Raw genomic sequence first — 20,085 nt, 5'->3', positions numbered from 1 at the left:
ATGCCTAAACTCTTCCCACAGTTTGTGTGTGTTACAGAGATTCTTTGGTTCAGTGCTTTTAACTAACATGTAAGTGAGTAATAATATATAGATGGATTCCATATTCTTATACATTCTGATAGTCTTGTAAAAGGGATTTTTTCTATGATTATTTTTTTCTGCTTAATAATTTGTTTTACACTGCGAACCAAGGACATAACTCAGAAGCCTTCAGCCGGGTGTAGGGTTTCAGTTCCTTTCCTGCCCTCATCAAGTGCAGGGACCAGCACTACGCAGAGACAGACTGGGAAAATTTTATTTCAAAAAATACGTCTCTCTTGCCTCCTGCATTACAAGAGTCTCATACTCAAAAAGTTAGAGATCTTTACCTTTCACAGCAGCTATGGGTCAGTCTACAGAAGAACCAAAAATGTTGCTTCCCACCACTATCATCACTGCCCAAAGCACTGCCAAACCTTATGCTCTCTTAACTGGCTCTCACAACACAGTTAATATATAAACCCATATAATAATAAACTGTGTTCTCACAGATGACTTTGGGCTAAAAGAAAAGAGTTTGTAACAAGACAGCACACAATATACTTTTTTACACTGGAATCTCTGTAGCCGACCTATTCTTAAAATTTACTTTTGTGGTGTGGAGACTTTTGAGCCTTCAAAACAAAATCTTTCAAAATGTTCATGAAACTCGCTTCTATATGTCTTTGATGATAAATACCTTCCATTTAAATCAGTATTTGATTTCAGTATCTCTTGACAGTGAAGAGGTTCTTTTTCTTTGGAGGATTAAAGACATCACACCTGCTCCTCTTCCTCCTTTTATAGTGCATAAACAGATAATATGTAATACTTTTACCTGGTATTCTTGCACAACATTCACGTTACAGCAGGTACCTCCATAATTCAATTTAGATACCACAGATTGGCTTCTGTGCACTGAGAAACAGGGTTTGTGTTTCTGAGAGTTTCTCTTTGTCTTTGGGAAAGTAGCCAGAGCTACCTCATGCACCCTAAATGTCGTGGGGCCTTTGTTTGTCCAAAGCAGTTCAGAATATTTGATACTATAAAATGTGTGGGAGAGGTGGTTTTATCTCTCAAGCATCCTTATCCATAGCTTCAGGAATAACTAACTTTTCCTTTAAATCTGTAGACTGCATATGTTTTAGATTAGTTTCATTTGTGTTTTTGTAGGTTTTATGAGGTTTTTTTAAATAATTTTCCTGTTTTCTGAGTAAATTATATGAAACATCTGCCCTAAATTTAATCTATCAAGCTCATAAAGGGAAAAGGCAGACGTTTTATGAGTGATATTATAAAATTTAGATAATTATCTTGTTTGTTTTAGCAGTTTCTATTTTGGTCTCTGTACTGTATTCTTCCATTAAAAGACAATTTTTATATGATGTATTGGTCAAGGAGAACAGCCAGTGATCACATAAAAAGTATATTTAATAGTGGTCCTGTTAATCAGCAATATTCTGTGTATTTTTAACTGAACTATATTCATTGTGTAAGCATAAACCTAATCTCAAACCTGTTATATGGTTCTCAGATTAAAAAAGGAAAAAAAGTCTCTGTATAGACAGCATATAATTCCTGTAGCCTTCAATAGCTGTGCAACTTATGCAAGTTCAAGTAGGGCAATGAATGCAAGATGGACTGATGGTACCCTTTTCCTCTGCCATCTGCATCAGTTCAGTGAAGTTTTGTATCTACCATATGTACAAATCTTTTTAATGGAAGGTGGAAAATTATTCTGGGGAGTCATCATCATGTGCATGCCCGTTCTTATCTCCTTTACTAGGCATCTGCCACTGTCTGCTGTCAAAGACAGTATCCTGTGCTAGTGTAAACCTCTGGTATGCCCTAATGTGGTTATCCTTGCTGCTCATGTATCTCTTTTTTTGGGTTTTTTGGTGTTTTTTCTTTCATTTTGTTCCAAAGCAGATACTTCCACTAAGTTTGCAAGATAGAACCAAATATAGGATCAAAAACGGATGACAAAAGTATTTTATTTAAGAAAAGATGCTGATGGCTTAGTTTAAAATAAAAAAACAAACAAAAAACAAACACAAAAAAGTGCCACTTCAGCTCTCTTCCTTGTAGTCATCCATAAGAATACTAATCAAACAAAACTTATTGGAGTTGTAAGTGATCTTCCTTCTCTCAGAGCTGGATCACAACCTTTCAAAGCTCATATGGATTCACAATAATGTTTTGACTATGTTGGTGAGACCTCATCTTTCCCGGGCAGTTTTTGGATGACACTTGCTCCATCTCATCTTATGCCTTCTTTAAACTCTTCTAAGTGAGGTATAAATTGGTATTGCTCTTCTAGGTCACATATTTTCTTTCCTTATTTCCATAGTATTTTCCTCAGCCAACACATGCTCAGCTTGCCTCCTGGGACTTTGTGCAGCCCAGGAGGTCCAATGTGTCTAGTTAAGGTACGATCCCTGCTTGCCTAGTGGGAAAGACTGATCCTTTCTGGCTTCAAAAATTTTTGCATGTTCTGTGAAAAATAAAAAAAATGATAGAAAATAAAATGCCCCATAGAAATGTAACAAGGTTTTTTTGGGTTTTTTTGGTTAGTAATGTGAAATCAGTGCATCTTTCTGAAGGCTATTTATGTTGCAGAGGAGCTGAGAGGAGAAGGTAAGAGAAGCATGCATGTTATTTTTCAGTTAAGAGAGTCTGCATTTTTTTCCCCCCACTATATATCAGTGGATAGAGAATTCATTCATTTGGAATTTACTAAGTGGTGCCAGAAGGCAACAGAAAATAATAGCAGTGCTAAAGGCTTAGCTGTATGAATGATACGCAGTTTGTGCTCAGAATCTATTATAATTTGTTGGAACTTCAGGGTTTAAAAGACAGATTTTTCAGAATTTCTGTTAATCCAAAGTCTATGCCAAAAAGGCTCCAGGGTCACTAGTTAAAATTCAAAATCTCCCTTATGGATAGAATATGCTATCGCATGCATTCATAGTCCCTGTTCTCACACTAGTAGGTAGGAGTAACTGAGTTATTCTCTGAAAATATCGGAATATTTTTTCTTGCTTTCTGTTTGAGGATTCTGGATTTCCACAGTCATCCATGACAGAGTTTTACTGAAATATTTTTCAAATTTTTCTGACCACTCATTGCCCGAAATTCAGGGTTTCGTTAACTTATCTTTGTTGTCTTTGCTGCTCTTCCCGCTCCCCGGTTGGTTAAACACAAATTTTTTCCTTCCCGATTAGAAGTTTAAATGGAATCAGCACTACAGACCGAGCAGAGAGATCTGTGACCCCATCTATATTTCAGGCTCTCACTGCGAGCCTGTGTTTAAATTCAGGGGGAATTTAACCCACACGATCCCAGGGTGCCAGTGAGAGGCCCCGCATCTCTCCGGGCTCCGCCGGCTCGGTCCTGGCGCCCGTGCCAAGGCTGGTCCATCCAGCGCTCGGGCTGGTCCTGCTGCCCATCCATCCCCTCGCCTGGCTGCGGGATGGGCAGGAGCAGCGCCGGGTGTCGTGGCCATTCTGTTCTCCCATCCATCAGCAGTGCCAGTCTGCTGTCTTAAGCCGGCCGTGAGACTGTGGGATGAGTATCAGTAACAGGAAAATGTAGCTGCCCGCCTCAGGATGCGGCTACTTGCAATTTTTCTCCATCCCCGTAATTTCTCGTAGCCGGATTTGATATTTACCTTCTCTAGGCAAGTGTCTGTGACCAGTCATCTAAACTAATTTTTAACCAAGCTGTACTGCTGTTTTGGTATGGCCTGCTTCCAAGCATTACCAGAATTCCTGAGAAATCAGTGGGCTTTCCAGTTCTTCCCAGTGAAAGTCATGCTTGCCTGTAATCCCATGCTGGGAGTAAGAGCACTAACTGAAGTGCATATGAGAAATAGCAAGTGGCATTTTTACCTCAGAAGCCAGGGAAGGAAAGGGAGTTTAAGTGACAGGAGACTTTGGGGCTTCTGTTTTGTCGCAGTGTGAGTGGAGCCAGAGGGCAAATTCTTCCCTCCTGCTCAGTCTCATTATTCTGCCCTCTGTATATCCCACCAGCCCACTGACATCCAGAGCAGGGAAGGGAAAAAAAACTTCTGGGACCTAGCAGGAGAGCTAACTGTGTCTCCCCATTCTCCTGTATGTGTGAATCCGGTACAAGCTGAATCAAAATGCAAAATTAAAATATTTTTTCCTTTATATGTTTTCCATAATACCATTTCTTTGAGGATTCAAAGTTCCAGAAGGGATTTCCAATGTTTCATCTGGTTAGCTTACATGCTGATTGATGACTCTGATAATATGTGTAGTTTAATGATATTTACACTGTTTGTCCAGTTAGGTATATTAAAAGAATGTTGAGAAAACAGTAGACGTGCTAAAATCCTATGGTAACAGCTCATACATTAGTGGTGTTTTGTTGTGAACAAAGTCATTTTTCAGCCAAGTCATAAAGTAGCCTAAAAACAAGCGTGGCACTGTTTGCTTCAAATGAGACTGTTGCCATGTGACCACCATTCATCTGACATCATTACTGACATAGCTTTCGTTAGTATGATATCTGATTAAGGCTCCCAGCCGTGGTGGAGCCAGACTAAGTAGTCTGAGTGAGGTGGCTGAGGAAAGTTAATGTGTCAATGTTACTATTGGGTGAGAGTGTCTGCTCAAAGTTTCCTTTGGAGAATGAGCATAGAAATGGTTGACAATCTTTCTAATGGGAATCTTCTGAAAATATTTGAAGATCTGGTAGTAATTAAAGATGTGGTGAACTCCAGAGAGAGATGTAGTCAGGCCAGTGAAAGATAAAGAGACCCTTCCTGTGTGAGGAAATGCAAATATGGAGAAGAACTAAAAAAAAGCAAAAATGCAAAAAAGCTAAGAAATTAAATTAATCACACATTTGCAGAAACCAATTAATTAAATATCTGTGTAGCATGTGAATATATTTCTGGCTTGTACATGTAAATAAACAATCAGTCTTTCTTTAGGTCTAAATTTCTCTTTTATTATAAAAATTAGTTATAAGACTCAAGGTATTCTAGTTACCTTAGTAAAAGACAGTTTTCAACAGGCACAGTGAAAAATTATTTGCAATATCCATCTGAGATGTGATAAATTTCGCTATTTCTGCTTTGGCTTTTGAAACCCACAAAGATTACTACTGTATCTGGTAATCTAGAAAATACACTAACTAGCCTGCTGTTCTTTGAAAGCATCCAGACTAGCCGGAAAAAATATGGCAAAGTAATTTTCTTTATGATGGAATGAATGGAATGATGAAATTTTTTTTTTGTAATTCCATTTAAGTCTGTTGGTAATCTGTGCTCCAATTTTGGTTTTGAATAAGAGACTTCTGCTAATATTGTTCAGTTTTTCCTTTTAAAATTAGAATATGGTAGGTTATTTTCTTTGCACAGATGTCTTAATGCTTGATGTATCTATTATACTTCGAAGTACTGTGGGACTAAGACCCAACTTAGACTGCTATGGGACTCAGATCCACAACTAAGACCTTCAGAGAGCTAGAAGCATCACCTTCTCATACTTGATGCTCAAGTGATTTGAAAACATTTACATTGTCAGGGGTGACAGGGAAGCATAAACCATAAAGTTTTAGTGGGAAGTATGATTCCTAGTGCCTAGATCCTCTTGGGAAAAGGATTTAGGTCAAAGAGAGGAATCAAGGGCTTGACATTGGAAAGAGGTAACATTCACCAAAGAGTAGGTTACATATAACTTTAACAAGCGCTTTTAGGTCATGGAAATCTTTAATTCTGATACTAAATGACAGTCTGACCCACAGTATCTGGGCACTGACTTTGTCTAGATGACCAAAATTCAGCAGTTCAGGAGGTGTACTGCATTTGCATGGCACTTTTTCTTAAAAGCACAGTTGTTGGCATCAAGTGATGCCTGTACCATCAAGTGATACAGGCCATTACAAATTCAAAAAGGGAAAAAAACCAAAGGATATGTCTTCAAGTGAAATTGTTCGGATGAGTCTTATTTTTTCTTGTACCTGAAGGAAAATAAAGCCTATTTCTAAGAAATACTGAAATATTTTTGGTATGGATTACTCACTAATCAAATCCTTAATGGTCTAAACTGTGTATCATTTGGCTTGTTGCCAGTCAATGGGAAATGCTAAGATTTCATGGGGGATTAAATTGTTGCAATTTGAACATAAATTCTCAAGAAAACCAGTGAAATGAACAGATAGACTTATACATTGAGCTGCAGTTTATTTTTGCAAGAAAATGTAGTAGAGTCTGCCCTGTCTTCATATAGTTTGCAAAAATCTAATAACATATATTTTTTTCCGCTCAAAGGAATAATGATAAAATCACTTGGAAATTGCTAGAAAACTACTGGCTATTAATCTACTACAGCCTTTTAAATGACTGATCATATACATTTAATCTTCTTTTCCTTTAATTAGAAAAGGAAATAAATAGATTCATTTGACACTAGACTCAGCAACACATTACTTAGATGAAATCACACTTAAGAGTACTGCAGACTGGATCTGAGTAGCTCAGCTGATAAGGCACTGGTTTGTCATCTACAAGACAACAGTTCAAGACTTCTCTGATTTCTTAAGTCAAATTAATTTAGTTATGTCAACTATGCTGCCATAAGATGATAATCCAAGCTGCATGGATGCCAGGCATACTATTACCTTCTTTGGCTAGATTGAAACTGTGTCAGAAACACTGGGGGTAGACAGAATTCATTGCAGGTGTGATGAGAAAAATGGAACATATGAATTTCAAATATTCTAAAATAACCGTCAATATATAATTGCTCCTTCGATTCAACTGGTCTATGTTTTTTTTATTTCCTATAAGACCAAGAGTGAAACATGTCAAACCCATTTGAACTCTGGTTGGACTTAGGATCTATCTCCTAAGTTTACTTAAAATAACCCCTCAACAACCTCACTGGAACCCCCATGTTGCTGCCTTCTCTGTGCAGGGCTCTAGCATGCATTATTATCATGACTCAGCAGAGGAATTGGTCACTTTGTGTGTTTCTAGGCTCAACCACCACGCTGCAAACCGTTCCTCTGAAGTCACAGTCTCCACTGAAAAACTCTCTCTTCTAGGGTGCCTATTTCCTCTATGAATTTCCACTGTGACAGTAAATCTTTACAGGAGAGATACGAAGATAACAGAGCCTAAATGCTTACAGAGAAAACACAAACATTCTTGGGCAAAAGTGACTCACTCAGTAAGAGATAAAGGGGCTGGAATTTTCCTAAGGAAATGTCTTATTAACTTATGTTTTATGTCCGTATCTCTGTCAGAAAAAACCTGTCATTCCCTCTTACTTCTTCAATAACTTCCAGTTCAGCCAAAATTTTGTAGAGGGAGAAAAGATGAAAATACCCTCCAGTTTTGTCAAAATATGTGGCTGGGTAAGGAAACAAAGTATTTTATCAGTTCCACTGATTAAAAAAAAAAACAAAACAGGATGAATTTTCAGAATATCCACTTATGAAAGTATTGCTATGAAGACTCTGCAACACATAAACATATGTACCCACTGTACTTCTAGTACTGTGCACAGATTTCTATCCCAAAGCAAGTCTGCTGTTTTGTGAATGTCTATGAGAGCATGTTGACAGAAATCAGCATAAAAGAAGAATGAAATAATTCTGATAGCGGAATGAACTGCTCAAATTTATGTAACATTGCAGAAACCTGGAAACACTGATACCATTCAGTAATCTTAAATCTAAAACTAGTGATGCTAAAATAACATCCCTCTCTATTTTAATGCCAAGAGAAGGTATTTAGGCTTGCTGCAAAAGATTAGGATATCAGAGACAGAAAGAGAGGTGTAAAAAAATTTGGAAGTAGTGTTGACTGTAGAGATCCTATCAATTTAGTGTACTTCAAGCAAGGCAACTGATAGCTCAGCTTGAAGATAACACATCTGAAAGTGTGCCACTGTCATGCTATTTCCAAGAGACTTTGTTTGCTGTGGAGGTATGTAATTGAATTTCTTATTCTCTATTAATAAATATGCTTTACATTAGTCTCCTCATGCAACTTCTACATACATATCTCAATTATAGGATTTACTGAGCTGGTAGCATATCTTCAGTTTTGCAACAGCCTCAGTGATGATCAAATTTCTCAGGAATGATTGTCCACAATCCTTCAGAGCTTGTAAAACTTTTACATTTATCATAGAGAAAATAATCTGGTAAGCAGCCAGGCCTTCATTTTCCGTCAAAGAATGCAAAAAAGAATCCAATTCCTGGAATCTGATGCAAATGTGTTTTCCGTGAACTGCTGTGTATCCATGCACAGTTTAGAAGACAGCATCAGAGAAGTTATTTAATGAGTAAAATATTGTTGTTTCTCCCCCTCCCTCCATCAGAATTTTACATATCAAGTTTTCCAAGACACATATGCTCTTTTTAATGACTTGAAATACTTTCCTAATGATTAAATTCTGCTTAGCTCTGGTAGACTCTTCCAGGATTTTTATAAGCCAACATAATGTATGCATCTGATGATAGGGTATAAAGATTCATATTTAGGTCACTAAAAGCAAAGCTTGGAAAACGGAGCTGTCCATAACCAACTTCTTTTAACATCTTGTGTGATAATCATTCCTAAAATTATATCTTATGACTCAATAAAGACATTTGGCATTGCATAAGTGCTGTCCAGCTGTCCAAGATGTCCAGCTACTTGGAACTGCAATGTCTAAATTTTTCAGTTGCATTTCCACAATACTTCTGAGTCACAGAGAGTATTTTTTGCCTTGAAGTTCACTAGGCTACTTGACCTCAAGATGGAATTTCTTGAAGATTTGAAAAGTGGCAATCAGTTATATAATGTGAAAGTAGTGTTTTCATGCTGGTAGGGATTTTTGGTTCCTATACTTTTCAATAACTTCCAGACATAAAAAATGGAGTAATTTTTTTAGTATGAAGCAGAAGGCAACTGTCTGTCACTCTATATCTCAGAAGCTTCAGGAGATAACTGGTATCTATAAATGCAGGTGACTGGATAAAGACCAGCTTGGACAAAAACAATGATGTGGACAAGGTAGCATCTCCAGTGCAGCTTCTGCAGTGAGGCAATCAAATTCATTTTCTCAATCACACAATTATTCATTAGCATGTGACGTTATCAGCTCTGCTATATGTGGAACATGGAATGTGGTGCTGTCCCTGCCAACATCTGTGCTCTTTGGTGTCTCACTTCAAAGTAAGTGCTGAGATGTTGAGCACTGCAAAATTAGGTATCAATCCTTCATGCACAGACTGGCAGAGGTTCAACCTTCCTAAGACATCTTTCCACAGCTGCTGACGAGGAAGACAAATTTGTATGTTGTGTGGAACTCTCTTTCCTGCTCACCTACAACCTTATTTAACAAGCTGAAGCATTTACTATAAAATCACTTTATTAATTGTACAGTTTCCACTTGTTCCTAATGTCAAGAGGGCATGACACAGCACAGTGAAGCATGATCTCTTAGCATGGAGATCGCTGGGCTCTGTATCACCTTCCATCCCTCCCAAAACAATTTACATATTCATCTCTGTAGAGATTAGGAGAACCTTCAGGACTTCATGAGACAAGGATGGCACAGGAATTGTGCATTTATTCTGCAGTCTGAGAAGCCAGCCTTGCCCAGGTTTCCTGCCATTCTTCAGAGTTCACATCTCTGTGCCTAGTACGTGCCCTTCACCAGCTCTTCCTTTCAGAAACTCTTGCATGTATGCCAAGAATCCCATGGATCAATGACACTCCAGCTTCCATCTTTTACAGAAGTAGGATGTTCATCTCCTCCGTTTTTTATTCTGGTAGCCAAGTTGCTAGTTCTTCTGACATCCTGACTCTGGATCCCTTTACTTATAAATTTTTTTCTGTTTTCCATTGAGTCTTCCTGCTCTGTTCTCTGGGTTCTTGCCTTTTTTTCATGTTTCCAAATCCACTTTTTCATTGCTTCCTCTTTACCCCACATCCGCTGTTGCTTTGTTGCCTGCTGTTTCTGTCTTCCTGTATTGAAGCTTTTGTTTCTTCCCACAGGCTGCTCTGGAAAGGTCCTTTTATTTTTTCGGTACACTCTCAGCCATTATCTGCACACACATAAGATTAATTTGCTGCCTTTGAGGTATGCAGGCAGTAGAAAGTAGCAATGGTAGAATTAAACAGTCTGGAGAGAATGGCAGTTCCCCAAGCAAGGTTTTTCTTGTGTTATAAATTGCATGAAAATCAAAGCATCTGTGCCTATGGGTTTCTGGAACACTTTGGCACTTATCAGCTGAACCACTCCCTGATTGTCATCTTATAAAAAGAGCAACTGGGGCTAGGGTTGGATTTTGCTTTACCATGCCACTCAGAAGTTAATGGTATGATTAGGGCGAGACAAAAAAAAATTCACTGCTGTGGTCATTTTGTGGAAGTTTCTTGAATGTTGTATAATTTTCATACATGAGCAGAGGAGGGTTTTTCTCAGACTTTTACTGATATGTGCAGACTCCATTAAAATATGCAGTTTCTCAGACTCCAGATTAGAATAGTTCATAGCCACTTACTGATATTTCAAAGTTCTTTGTTTAAATTTGGTACATTGAACCTCCAAAGGAAAGAACCATGCAAATAAAGGTTTAAAAAATCCCAGCAACAAAGCCCAAAGTGAAAACCTGGATTTAACATTTTGCTTTCAACATTACTACTTGTAGTTCTTTGGAATATCTTGGCATTGTAGCCTGGTTTTCCCTTTCATTCATTTTTCCCTTTTTATTCATGACACCATGAATAAAGAGTTCTGCACAGATCATCTCAACCTCTACTTCATTATACAACTGTTTAAATCCAGCTGACACCTTGAATCTCAAAACCAAATAAAGTAGATCTGGAAAATATTCAGAGGGAGGACAGGATTATATCAGAGCAAAGAAAGACTTGTTTTGAAAAAAAAGTATTTTAGGAGAGGAATAAATTGGGAGAGGCAGAGCACAAAAGAGACCAATAAACTTGAGACTAGCATGGAGAAGTTAAAAAGACATTAATTGTTTGTTATTTCTCTGAATATTGCAACTAAGGATCACCAAAGCAAACAGAAGAGGTTCTTAGTGCAGAAGAGGGATAGATCAGCTGAGAACTCTTTGACAAAGAATGTAACAAATGTTAAAAAAGTATGTGGTTTGTGGAGAAGTTTGACATATTCATGAAGGAGCTATTTGGTGTGACCATATACACAGAAATAATTTCTTAACTAATCCCTAAATTAAAAAAAAATGAGCAGATTCTGAATTTATCTTAATTTTCAGAAGATTTTAAGGTCTCCACTCTTGGAGACCAGGTGTCCCATATGGACTATAATAGTTTATGTAGTACTATTTTCTTGTAATTGCTCACTTTGCAGAATCATCTGACAGGTTATTTTTACTTGTTCAACAACCACATATCTACTTACCAATTAAAAAAAATATTGTATTGCAAATATTGTTAATGTGGAAGCTGAAGGCAGGAAAAAAAGGGGAACAAGAACACTACACTTTGTATGGATTTATTATTATGCTTGAATTGATATTTCAAAATATCTTGTTTTCCACTAACTGTCCTTTCTTGGCTGTCATATTTTAATAGCTTGGTTGAAATTCTCCACTTTATTGGCTCTTTTGAATGACAGATATTTAACATCCATTGGCAGAGTCATGTATTTGAGAACTTTTTGAATAGAAGCAAAACTGTGACCATGCCCCAGAAATGCAGAATACTGCTTGGGAGTAAAAGCCCAAGTTAAGAAATCTACAGATACAACTGCTGGGAGGGTATTTCCTGTTCTAGTTCTCAAGGCAGATTTGGCAAGACACAACAGTGGGACTCTGGTAAGGAAAATAGATTGCAGGCTTTTAATCTCTGCAAGCTCTTGAAGAACTCAATCACTCAGAAAAATTGGCCCTAGAACTTAGTGTGTAGTTATTATCTATTTTACTGCTCTGTTCAATTTTGTTTTAATGAGTCCTGTTAGATAACATGAAGTCTAGTAGCAATGTTGGATTTCTTTTGAAGCAAGTTTAATTTTCATCTTGATCTTTTACATTTTTCCTGATCTTGGCTTTAGAGTATTTTGCCCTTTTTTTGTGTCTACTTTCTTAACAGTTTTTTAAGATATGGAGAAAATTGAGAAGAAAGCTACTGAAAAAAAAATTAACAGCATAATACAGAAAGATTTACTGGGATCAAGGGAGATACCTTTCTTAACCTATCAAATTTAATACTCATATAGGTAACAAACTCAACCGTACTAATTTTTGCTTTACTAAAAGGTGTTTAACTGATTAGGTTTTTAACTGATTAGCCGTTCTTAATTTAGTTTTTTAATAGCAAGCTAACATAGAACAAAAATCCAAATGAGCTCAAGACAGCTTTATTTCTTGCAATGCTTTTCCTTACACCTGGGGGAAAAGAAACCAAAAACTGAACAAAACCACAAACAAATAAAAAACCCCAAACGAACCAACAAAAAAAACAACAAAAAGGCTATGTGTGTCCTTTCCTCTCTTGCAACCTATTTTGAACTTGGGCCAATATGGGCTTGGAATTTGGAAGTTTTGTTAACTGTAGACCCCGTTACTAATCTGTCCTGTGTAATTTGTCACAATTCTGACTGTGTGTAGATTAGGAAAATGAAGCTGGCAGAAAATTTAGGTGAAGGGATGGCAAAAAGCACTGGTGATTGTCTCCAGTGGTGACGAACAGCACTGAGGAGAAAGTTGCAGTGACAAGGCCAGCAGGCCCTCACCGGGTGAACAAAGTCTCCAAATGCCTGTAAGTTTTGGGAGGCAAAGGTCATAGGAACAATATTGGGCCACTCCAAACCTATGCCATAAACTGTCAATAAAGAGCTCTTGTGCAGGGCAGGCCTCATGTTTTCTCTGCCTATGTTTGTTTTTCCCCAGCACCCCATCAATTCACAGCGCAGGGTTAATAAAAATCCACACAAGTCTCAAGGTGTTTCCTTTAAACTTCTTTGGAGGTTGTGTGGATAGACAATAACACACATCTGACTTCATGCTCAGACCTCTAGTGTTCAATACTCTTTTTGCAGTGCTTTTTAGCACACATTGCACGTATCTGGCATGATCAAACTGTAGGGCTGCATTTTTAAATGACTTTTATCTGGACCAAAATTTTGCATGTAACTTAAATTGTAGGAATCTGTCACAAGAAGAAGACCTGAATCATCTTGGCCACACTGCCAGCATATCTAATCAAATTTATCACTGCATTACATGGACCAAACCCCAGGTCTGGTAAAAGAGAAGATGGAGCTCTTTTGTCTGATCTTCCTGGACCTTAATTCATTTTTATTCAACTTTTTAAAAGGATATCTATGACCTATAATCTCATTCTTAAACATCTTCTGGCTGTCTTCGGATTCCACAACATTTCACAAAATTATATTTGGGTTGAAAATTCATATTAATAGCAAGGCTGAAAGAAGAAAAGACTAATACCTTGGAATCACAGCAGCTATTCATCAAGTTTAATTGCCATCAGGTCTACTTAAAAGATAGCTGATTTACTTACATTGCATTGCAGAGTGAAGGAGTGTTATATGGAAAATACCAGAAAGAGACAACTTTTTTAGCAGGTGCACACTGATTTATGGTTGAGCTAATTTCCAACGTAATGAGATAAGTTCCCATCTTTTGTTTGATTTTTTTTTCATAACAATCTGGAAAAATATACTCTTTTACAGGTCGGTTTTACCAATGATTTCTGTGACCATAAAAAAATCTGCACATAAATGACAGAAAGCCAGATTGATGCTGTTCAAATGTGGCTAGATTTTGCTACCCACTACATTAAGATACAGATAGAGCAACTGAAAATTATTTGATCAGTTGTCTGTCATCTCCAAAGGCTCTGTGATGTTTTATCTCCAGTTCTAGTAATTTAAAAGGTCAAATGATTATTTTAAAGAAAAAGCAGCTAAAGCAGAGTGTCAGGAAATGAGATAAAGAAAATCCTTTTATGTTTGAAAATATAGCCTTATCTTAAAGTTCACTTTTCATGTAAAAATAAGGCCAACTCTGAAAAGGACAAACAATATTTTATTTTGTAAAGGAAGCAAATACAAAGGGTGCATTTTTTTCAGTAGAGTCCAAGCATATTTTTTTCTACAGTTTTCAGTCCTGCACCTAACATAACTGCTATGGGTTTATATATATATATATACACTTTTTTAAAAAAAATAATTATTTTCCCCTATGAATAGACTTATTTTGTGTGATGAAAATATTGTTAATGAAAGAGAATTAGATCTGGAGTTCCAGCATAGACTTTACTACAGACAAGCCATTTCATCACAGGATTCAGAAATTATCCTGGAGAAGGGGAAGCTTTAATAAATCAGAACTAATAAGATAATGACTGAGAAAATTATCTAGAGTTTTTTATGAATAAGAATATCTATTTCTCACAACAGATCACAACGTATTTATTTTACAGGAAAGTATTTTCCCTCTTTATGTTTTAACTTTATTACAACCTGACCTTAAGAACCTAGCACTATGTCACCAACCTAAGCATCAGAGTTTATTACTGATGTTTCTGGAAAAAGCAGAAAAATTATGAGATAACATTAATATTATGGGTAGTGAAACCAAATGCAGCCTACTGAACATAATCCCAAACCTCACATCCTGACTAATCAGGAATTACCACAGCAGCACAAAGTGTTGGCTGAAAAAGCCAAAGAAACACTTTGATACTTTCATGGTTCGGAATTTATCATAGATTTGAAATACACACCTGGCCAACTGAAAAGTTAAATACATATGTACAGATTTTTTACTGTAGGTTTATTGTATTTAAGCTACCTTAAAGCTATTTAGTTTACTATATTTAAAAAATCTTATATTTTTTTATTTATTTAGGGTATTTATTGGCTGCAGAGGTCTTTTTATATGTTTCTGTGTACTAATTGCTGAAACCTCCTCTTCACCTCCTTACGAACTTAGTTTCACAGAACTTCTGCAAGAGAGGAATTGGAGTCCTGGCAGAGTGACCAGAAGTGTGACATTCAGGAGAAGAAAAGGTATTTCTGTTGACCTCCTCCATGAGGCATTAATAGTAATCTCCCTTAAAAAGTTTGAGAAGATCTACCTAGGCTGCTTAACAGATAAAAAAATACATTAATGCATGAATAAATACAAATAAATACAAATTAATTAATACAAAATACATTAATAAATGTGAGTCAATTAACATGCAAACAGAACCCTTAAAAACACCTTGCTAGATGAAGACTGACTCATCAATAGGATTCATTTCTGATTTATTTCAAGACAACATGCTATCTTACTTGTTTTTTAACATATATCCTCATCTGAAAGAAAGGTGGCTCTTGGAGATGTAATGTCTAGTCTTACAGCCCTTCAGTCTTTTCTGATTTAGCTTCATGTATTCAGTCACAACAGCTCCATGCAGCTCTGCAGACTTGGGGAGAGTGCCTGGGAAGCTGCCCAGTGGAAGAGGACCTGGGGCAGCTGATTGACAGCAGCTGAACATGAACCCATGTGTGCCAGTGGTGGGGCCACACCTCGAATCCTGTGTCCAGTTCTGGGCCCCTCACTGCAACAAGGACATTGAGGGGCTGGGGTGAGTCCAGAGAGGGGCAGTGAAGCTGGGGAAGGGTCTTGTGAGGAGCAGCTGAGAGATGTGTGGTTGTTTAGCCTGGAGAGGAGGCTCAGAGGAGCCTTATCACTCTCTACAACACCAGAAAGGAGGCTGTAACCAGGTGGGTGTTGGATCCTCCTCCCAGGTGACAAGTGACAGGATGAGGGGATATAGCCTCAAACTGCACCAGAAGAGGTTCAGATTGGACATCAAGTAGAATTTCTTCATGGAAAGGGTTATTAAACATTGGAACAAACTTTCCAGGGAGGTGGTGAGGCACCATCCTTGGAAGAGTTGAAGAAATGGGTGAAAATTACACTTAGTGCCACGGTGTAGTTAACAGGGTGGTGGTCAGTCAGAGGTTGGACACAATGATCTTGGAGGTGTTTTCCAACCTATATAATTGTGTGATTCCATCATATTTCACATTTTTTCAGCATCAATGTACTGAATAATGAAATATATAATATAGTATATCTGTCAAATGAGAAGAGTCTACAGAGTTCTTGTTTATTTATACAGTCTGAAAGGTGGTAGCATCAATATTTTTGAGAACTTGTGCAGCAAAATAAGGGTTATCCTGCAATATCTGTTTATGCCCTACTGTAAAGATACGAAAGTAGTCAAAAGTACAGAGAACTGTGGAATTCCTATTTGCACATTTATATTGTGCAAATTTCCAGATTGTTTTCTTCTAATGATTCTTTATATCAGTAGAAATCATTGTATTTTTACATATCCCAATCAAGACAATTGATTAATTGGCAATGGTTTCAGTTTCATTACTTCCATTCTACAACAATATTCTGGAAGTATTTGGTACATATGAATAAGTAATTCTGTGAATTATAATATTTTTTCTGTGAAATTCTCACATATTTTTAACAAATATATCTTCCATCAGACAAACTTTACTTACAAGAAAAATAAGTCACAGTAAAAATGCTGGAGTTTTAAAATAAGTTACTGAATAATTAATGATAAAACAGTATCATCAAAGATTACCACCACAGAATTATAAATAACCAATAAGTTGAGAGAATTACTTTGACGAATTTCATTGACTTGAAAACAATTTTCTATTAGCCTTGATAGAAAGTTTCATCACCAATTTTTCCTTCCTTTGTAGGAATAATTTTAGATAAAGAAATAAGCCATACCTATTTAGTGAATTATCTATTAGTAATTATTCCCTCAAATCCAGACATCAGGTCAAACTTTTATTATTGCCTGTCAAGAGCTTTAAAACATTTAACATGTGAAAGAGAAAAATTATGTTTAGGGGAAAAACCAACCCAAAAACATTTCTGCAGCAAACAGCATCCAACTTTCCAAACTGCTCAAGTCCATCAAATACTTAACTGCTTCTCATTTTAGCTTAGTTCGTTTTCTGTAGCAGAAAAGTGAGGCATTTTACTGAAATCTCTCAAATTACAAATATAATGTGTTTTCACAAAGAAATGAAAAAGTGACTTTTGAACCACTGGTATTGGTAGCAATATCTTATTTCTCCCATTGAAACAAATGGGTAAGTAAAAGCCTTATTTCTATACAGAGTTTATGCTTTTTGCATTAGATATACTTTGTAAGATGCATGGGTCAAAGCTTTCTTTTTTAAATTCAAAATAAAGGGAAAATTTTCACCTAGGTTAAATTGAATGCAATTGATTCACAAGGTTTTAAACTAGGGACTAGGAAAACAATTTGGCTAAAATAAAACCGACCTGAAGCCTTATGAAAGAATTAAACAAAACTTTGTAGTTTGCAAAAATCTGACTTAAAATAATCTACAAATTTAAAAAGTCATCATTGCAGGGAAATAATATAATTTTTGTCTATTCTATAAGGCCTATACCCTTATTTTGGGGATCTTGATTTGGTTCAGATAATCATCCAGATTTTTAGATGCTTATTTAATTGAACCTCTAAACCTATTGACTTTGCCCATCTCCAATTTAAAAATCCTCTCTGGGAAAGTTATCCAGATGTAAGTTCTACAAAAGCACACCTGGCAAAACAACATCTGCCTGACAATGACTTAGTGAGCCTCAGTAAAGGCTGACATATGTGCACATGCAATTGGACCTTATACCAACAAAGTGTTTTACATATTAGTGTACACTAGGGAGTCCTGAATCCTGACAGAAAAATATGATGGCTTTTACACTTTAAATTACAGTGAAGCTGTATCCACAGAGGGTGCAGGTACAACATGTGCTCTTACACAGCTGGCAGGTAAGGGTAGGTCATTTCCCTTACAGCCTCTTCCTGATTTCTAGTGTTTGCTTCGATGCAGTTGCAATTTGAGATCAGCATTCTGAATGGAGTTAGTCCCAGCTGCTGATATAATGCTGACTGAAAGCTCCAGCATCAATGAAGAGACTTCTGTTGGTGCTTATAGATGACAAAATATAATTCCCTCTCCGTTATTACAGCATCTCTTTCATAAGGTATAGGGGCACAGTTTGTTGTGGTTTGGTCAGACACAGGCCTTGAGTAAGTTAACAGAGTTTCTTTGAGATTAGTCAGCTGGAGAACTCGCAGAGCCATTCCTGTGCCAAATGGTCATGCTTTGAAGATAGGAAAAGTAAATCTTATGTGGTCAGGTTCTTGCAAACTAACAAAGGAGCTTTAATTCTGAAGGGAAAAGGATTGATACATAGTCTGTTCTCTTATGCTGACCTTTGTCTTAAAACTATAACAAAAATTCCAGGAAATATTTATACTTGGCCAAATTCTGAGAACAGGACATGGCCCAGCTGACCACCAGCATCTGAGTGTGGAATAGCAGGACACTTATGTTCACAAGACAGAACAGCAGTGCTGCACTTCTTGCTTCAGAGCTGTAGAAACCATCTAAGGCAGGATTTACTAAATTTTTTACAATGAAAACTGCAGTGCATTCCTCTGGATGCCTTGCCTGACTCACAGTCCTTCGCTTTCTCTACCTGCCCAAGAACTTTCTGCTTTTGCGAGAGTTGTACATTATAGAGTTCAGTCCTAGAGGACCAAACCAGCACCACTTTTAGAAGGGCAGGCCTGAAATTTTATCAAGGTGTCTTCAGAAGATAAATGGCCAGGGATAAAAGTTGTCTGTGAGAGTCAGGAAAATTCTCTGCCTACTTCTAGTAGGCCTAATCTAAGCCCAGAGTGTGCTCACCCATTTTTAAAGTAACCCTTTCCTGCCTCTTGTTTTGGCATCTGCAGCTCATGGAAATGTTCTTTCGTTTCCAGACAGCAAGGAGTGGCTGTGCCATAGCATAGGATTAACTGGAAATAGTTCCACGAGCAAAATTGTATAGCCTAGGGTCTAGGGAAAAATGACCCAGAAATTTAAGTTTGCAGAATCTGCAGTAGAAGGACACTAGGTTCTGCTGAGAGAACATCATGAAAATAATTTCCCTTTTTCCAAGCTGGTTGTTTATATATCGTCTTTAGTCTCTTTTACTTGGGCATTAATCTCTTCATGTTCAAAGCCCACACTATGCAGCTGCCTCTTCCAAACCATTTCCACCATTTCCTTGTGTCTGGGCACCTTGCTGCCTCTCAGCTCACTTCTGTACTATAGACTTTTCCAAAAGCTTGGTCAGGTGTATGATAACGTGTGACTCAAGTTTTGGACAGTGGAGTCAGCAGAGATAAGGGCTGTCAAGGTGTACAGCTGTCTCCTGAACAAAGGCACTGCTCCTAATACTGTGCATCAACTCACCACCCTCTTTGCTGTATTCATGGATGCATTCTTTTTAGATGTTGAAAATTCTGAAATCAGATTTCTTTTCCTGGAAAGGGGTATAAGTAGTAAGTAGATGCAGATTAGACTACATCTGCATCTGGAATTATATAACCTCTTGGGACCTGACCTTAGAGACCAAGGCCAAATCTTTTAATGAGAACTTAGGCAGTGTCTTATAGCAACACAATTGACTTGTTGGGAGGTTTGTATAACACCTACCAAAGTAAATTTTCATCAAGTTGTGGTTTTTACACACTTCAGCAGCACACCTTTTATTTTTTCCTTTTTCTTTGAATGGGTAATTAATTTTTGTTTCTCTAATAGGACAAAAGTTCTGTAAATTTTTATAGGTACTAGAAATAACTGGATAACTTCAGAATAATATCCCATTGTCAAAGTTCGAATATAAATTTGACACACGCATAGAGGAAGGACCCAATCAAAAGTAGAGCTACTTCATTTTAACAGAAATCTCCAAGTCTAACTGAATGGTCTGAATAGACTGAAATATTGGTCTATTCTTTCATGGACAATGAAATGATTGTCAACAATGATTGTCAACACAGCTTCTGAGGAAATCTAATAATTTTTAAATCATCAGCTTAAGTGAAATAATGAAAAAGCAGTAAAAATTGAGGAGAAGGTAAGGCTAATGAACTGAGGTTGATCATGTAATTCATAGGATTTATCCTGAATTTATTCA

The 20,085-nt window shown here is 37.1% G+C and overlaps 1 long non-coding RNA gene across 1 annotated transcript in view; it reads left to right on the top strand.

Moving 5' to 3' along the window:
* LOC148223944 (uncharacterized) overlaps positions 1 to 20,085 on the top strand; it is a 32,343-nt gene that overhangs the window by 4,365 nt on the left and 7,893 nt on the right. The window contains exons 2-3 of the long non-coding RNA XR_015803554.1: positions 14,992 to 15,068; positions 15,442 to 15,631. This is a non-coding gene — a long non-coding RNA (uncharacterized LOC148223944). The remainder of the gene's footprint in view (positions 1 to 14,991; positions 15,069 to 15,441; positions 15,632 to 20,085) is intronic.

This window comes from Sturnus vulgaris, chromosome 4 (assembly GCF_052056855.1).
Source record: "Sturnus vulgaris isolate bStuVul1 chromosome 4, bStuVul1.hap1, whole genome shotgun sequence".
NCBI classification, from domain to species: domain Eukaryota; kingdom Metazoa; phylum Chordata; class Aves; order Passeriformes; family Sturnidae; genus Sturnus; species Sturnus vulgaris.
This window is presented reverse-complemented; position numbering and strand designations above follow the sequence as displayed.